Consider the following 5,520-nt stretch of genomic DNA (forward strand, 5'->3'; position numbering starts at 1 on the left):
CTTTAAAAAGATATTTCCCCTCCTTGGGATGCCCATTCCTCTCTCTCTCTAATCTACATTACCCATTAGATAAGATCTGATGCAATTGTGACCTTCCTGACAGGTCTCTCCTACCCACATCAATCTTCACTGATGTCTTTTTTTTTTTTTTTTTTGGATTCCTTTACTTGTAACCATCAACCAGTTCTTTTTTTTTTGGATTCCTTCCCCTGTAATCATCAACCGCTTATTGTTTTAAAAAATTAATTTATTTTTGAGACGGAGTCTCACTCTGTTGCCCACGGCTCACTGCAACCTCTGCCTCCCGGGTTCAAGCAACTCTTCTGCCTCAGCCTCCCGAGTAGCTGGGATTACAGGTACTTGCCACCACGCCCGGCTAATTTTTGTATTTTTAGTAGAGACGGGGTTTCACCATGTTGGCCAGGATGGTCTCGAACTCATGACCTTAGGTGATCTGCCTGCCTCAGCCTCCCAAAGTGCTGGGATTACAGTTGTGAGCCACTGAGCCTGGCCCATCCACTTCTTTTAGACATGGAATCGATGCTGCCTCGGACGATTTTGAAATGTTTCCTGGGTTAATACTTTGCATCCACCATTACATTGTAGGTTCCTGGAAATAGGGATCATAAGACATTTCCCTCATATCCTCTTAGTCCCCAGAATAATACTTTATGTACACTTAATATTTGAGTAAACATTTAAACACTTATTGAATAAATGAGTGAATGAGCCAGATGAATAAAATGTTGTAAGATTGAAAACGCTGCTGAAAAAGGAAGTCAGAAAATGGAAAGTAAATAGAGAAGATGCTAATAGGACAGGGAAGATAATTTTCACTTTGCAGTTAGAGATATTCCAAAAAGTTGTTTTAAGGAAAAATATTTGAAGTAGGAACTCAGATGTGGACAAGTGAGTTAACTACTTCTGAGTTTAGGGCACTTCATGTTCATTGATCTTTGCAATTTCTCTTTTTGTTTTTATTTGTGTATCTGTTTGTTCATTTGTTTATATAATCCACTTTATTCTCCATTGTCATTTCCTCTTATTCCCACAGCAACCATTCTAATGTGGTTAATGTGCATCCTCTTCGAGTATGTGGTTTTGTAAAATCTGTAGCTTTGTTTTTTTAGCAGGTATTGTACAATTTGTATAAATATGTTCATATGTTATGGATCTTAATCTGCTTTTTACTTTTTTCACTAAACATTAAGGATTTTAGGATCTATACATATTGCTGTGGTATAGATCTATTATTTCGAATTGCTACATAATGTATACACTGCACGGTGTGAATTCATTCATTGTACCTATTTACACCTCCAGTGATGGAAATTAATATTACCTCCAATTCTCTGTACTACAAACTATGATGAACTTCCTTATACTGTCTTTTCATAGATCTAGTGTGAGAATTTATTTGGACTCTAGATCCAGGAATGGCATTGCTGGATCACAAAGCATATGTTTGTTTACTATGAGTAAGAGGTACCATGTTCCTCTGCTGAATGGAAGTGCTAGTCTACACACATATGTTCCTTCTCTGCTCCCCAGCCCCTGCAACCAACCAAAGAGTGCCTGTAAACTACAATCACCAACAATCACAGGCTCAATGTTATTATCATCTATTTGGGACACAGCAGAAGGAAGCAATGGGGTGTCAGGTGGACTGAGAACAGGAGAGACTCAAAGGGGCCAACAGGTGGCCAGCTCCTCCTGCACCCTGGAGTGGAATCTGAGAGCCTAGAGGCTCTGGCTTTTGCAAGGTAGGCCAGGGCTGTGCAGCAGGAGACCCCAGACCTGACCATGGGAGCTTACCTGAGCCGTGGCTCAGACACCCAACAGGTGTGCTTTCCTCACTGCCTGCACTTACCAGTGCTGACCCGGCTGCCTTCCAGGGTATCCTGCTGCTCAGCGGCTGCCTCCTGCTCTTCTTATCCATGTTGGCCTAGTGGGACCCTCCTCTCTCCAGGTCCCTTCGTCTCCCTTACACAGCTCCTCCCCTAACCTGGTGATACAGAGACTACCAGAATTAGAATAGATTGCAAGGGAACTGGAGCGAAGTCCAGGCAGGGCCACCTCCCCAGATTCTCCATGGGGCACCATCTTGCCCCCATTTCGGAATCTGTTCACTCCCAGCCTGCATCCAAACCCAGCTCAGACCTTTGTGCTCAGCCCCACCCACTTCTCCAGCTCTCTGGGTCCTGGGGCAGCCCTCTTTGTCACTGACATCCAGAACCAGGCCAGGTCTTCTGGTAAGACCCTAAGGCTGGTGACCTGTTGACCTCGCTTGTTTATTGCTGAGAACTGAGCTCTTGACTGTGTCAATGTCATGGCGCCATATGCTTTGACCTCGGAGAAGTCCTTGCCACAGTGAACCTCTCCATGCTCCCTTGAGGGGAGTTGCTCTGCCATTCGGGATGGCAAGAGGCACCATCAGGTTGTATTCCTGAGACCTCAGTACCACTGGGCCTCCAGTGCCAGCCACCTTGCCCAGCCTCAGAAGACAATTTGAAAAGGCTCCCACTGACCAGAGATGGGACAAATCACATTTCAGTAACAATGAGAATTGCAACAGACTGTCAATTAGTTATCTATTACTGTACAGCAAATTACTGCAGGGCTTTGCTTAAAGCCAACAACACGTTTATTGTATCACACAGTTTCTGAGAATCAGGAACCCAGGAGCAGCTTAATTGGTGGTTCTGTCTCAAGGTCTCTAATGACACTGCGGTTAGGCTGCCAGCTGGGGATACATTAATCTGAATCTGGGTCTGAAAGATCTGCTTTCAAACTCGCTTATGTAGGTTTTGGCAGGAGACTTTGGTTCCTTACAATGTGTGCTTCTTCACATGGCTGTTTATAACATGGTTCCCCGCAGAGTGAGTATAGAGAGAAAGTGGGAGTTGTCCAGCGAGTGCACACCTAATCTCAGAAGTGACACGCCATCATGTCTGCTATATTTTATTGGTTATACAGACCAATGCTTGTACAATGTGGGAGGGAACTCTACAACTGTGAATATTATAAGACAGGGGTCACTGGGGACTGTCTTGGAAACTGACTCTCACAGTCTGAAAACCTTCAGATATGCTTTAATCTATGAGTTCACAATAATATTTAAAACAAACAGCTGGGCACGGTGGCCAGCGCCTATAGTCCCAGCCATTCAGGAGGTTGAGGAAGGAGGATTCTTTGAGCCCAGGGGTTTGGGGCTGTAGTGTGCTATGACGGTGCCTGTAAATAGCCATTGCATTCCCGCCTGGGCAATATAGCAGACTCCATCTCTAAAAACAAACAAACAAAGTTGTTCTTCTAAAGATGACAGAGAACCATATGTTATCTTAAAAACTGGGGAAATAGCTGGGCGTGGTGGCTCACGCCTGTAATCCCAGCACTTTGGGAGGCCGAGGCGGGCGGATCACGAGGTCAGGAGAATGAGACCATCCTGGCTAACACGGTGAAACCCCGTCTCTACTAAAAATACAAAAAAATTAGCCGGGCATCGTAGTGGGCGCCTGTAGTCCCAGCTACTTGGGAGGCTGAGGCAGGAGAATGGCGTGAACCCAGGAGGCAGAGCTTGCAGTGAGATGAGATTGTGCCACTGCACTCCAGCCTGGGCGACAGGGCAAGACTCTGTCTCAAAAACAAAACAAAACAAACAAAACAAAAACAAACAAACAAAAACCTGGGGAAATAGGCTGCGTGTAGTGGCTCATGCCCATAATCTCAGCACTTTGGGCGGGCAGATCATGAGGTCAGGAGTTCAAGACCAGCCTGACCAACATGGTGAAATCCTATCTGTAGTAAAGATACAAAAAATTAGCCAGGCATGATGGCGCGCACCTGTAATCCCAGCTCCTCGGGAGGCTGAGGCAAGAGAATTGCTTGAACCTGGGAGGCGGAGGTTGCAGTGAGCCAAGATTGTGCCATTGCACTCCAGCCTGGGCAACAGAGTGAGACTTCGTCTCAAAAAAAAACAAAACAAAAAAACAACAACAGCAAAAGCAAAGAATAGATGAGTAAAAGTTTCTCTTTATAAAATTATTTCAGCTAGGCTGGACACGGTGGCTCACACCTGTAATCTTAGCACTTTGGGAGGCCGAGGTGGGTAGATCACGAGGTCAGGAGATCGAGATCATCCTGGCTAACACGGTGAAACCCCGTCTCTACTAAAAATACAAAAAATAAACTGGGCCGGGCGCGGTGGCTCACGCTTGTAATCCCAGCACTTTGGGAGGCCGAGGTGGGCGGATCACAAGGTCAGGAGATCGAGACCACGGTGAAACCCCGTCTCTACTAAAAATACAAAAAATTAGCCGGGCGTGGTGGCGGGCGCCTGTAGTCCCAGCTACTCGAAGAGGCTGAGACAGGAGAATGGCGTGAACCCGGGAGGCGGAGCTTGCAGTGAGCCGAGACTGCGCCACTGCACTCCAGCCTGGGTGACAGAGCGAGACTCCGTCTCCAAAAAAAATAAATAAATAAATAAATAAACTGGGCATGGTGGCATGCACCTGTAGTCCCAGCTACCCAGGAGGCTGAGGCAGGAGAATCTCTTGAACCCGGGAGGTGGAGGTTGCAGTGAGCCAGGATTGTGCCATTGCACTCTAGCCTGGGCAACAGAGTGAGACTTCATCTAAAAAAAAACAAACAAAAAAAAACAATAATAGCAAAAACCAAATAATAGATGAGTAAATGTTTCTCCTTGTAAAATTATCTCAGCTGAGCCAGGCACGGTGGCTCACGCCTGTAATCTCAACACTTTGGGAGGCCGAGGTGGGCAGATCACGAGGTCAGGAGATTGAGATCATCCTGGCTAACACAGTGAAACCCCATCTCTACTAAAAAAAAATAACAACAACAACAAAAAATTAGCTGGGCATGGTGGCATGCACCTGTAGTCCCAGCTACCCGGGAGGCTGAGGCAGGAAAATCGCTTGAACCCGGGAGGAGGAGATTGCAGTGAGCCGAGATTGCACCACTGCACTCCAGCCTGGGTGACGGACTGAGATTCCGTCTCAAAAAAAAAAGGCGATCCTCGTTAGTATAGCGGTGAGTATCCCTGCCTGTCACGCAGGAGACTGGGGTTCGATTCCCCGACGGGGAGGCTAATAATGTTTGGCCAGGCACAGTGGCTCACGTCTGTAATCCCAGCACTTTGGGAGGCTGAGGTGGGTGGATCACGAGGTCAGGAGATTGAGACCATCCTGGCTAACACGGTGAAACCCGTCTCTAATAAAAATACAAAAAAAAATTAGCTGGGTGTGGTGGCAGGCGCCTGTAGTCCCAGTTACTCGTGAGACTGGGGCAGGAGAATGGTGTGAACCCGGGAGGCGGAGCTTGCAGTGAGCCGGCCTGGGCGACAGAGCGAGACTCCGTCTCAAAAAAAAAAAAATTATTTCAGCTAATGAAAATTAAATAACAGTATTAGAATTTCCTATTACAAGCCACCTATAAATTAAGGAATCTAGGTACTAAGCATCAAATGTTGTTGATAATGATAAGGAACAGAAACCAGACATT

The 5,520-nt window shown here is 46.3% G+C and overlaps 1 non-coding gene across 1 annotated transcript; it reads left to right on the forward strand.

Moving 5' to 3' along the window:
- Positions 1 to 5,032: 5,032 nt before the first annotated feature.
- Positions 5,033 to 5,104, forward strand: TRNAD-GUC (transfer RNA aspartic acid (anticodon GUC)). The gene has a single exon. It is a non-coding gene; the product is annotated as a tRNA-Asp (tRNA).
- Positions 5,105 to 5,520: the final 416 nt, after the last annotated feature.

The sequence above is a fragment of the Symphalangus syndactylus genome, chromosome 3 (assembly GCF_028878055.3).
Source record: "Symphalangus syndactylus isolate Jambi chromosome 3, NHGRI_mSymSyn1-v2.1_pri, whole genome shotgun sequence".
NCBI lineage: Eukaryota > Metazoa > Chordata > Mammalia > Primates > Hylobatidae > Symphalangus > Symphalangus syndactylus.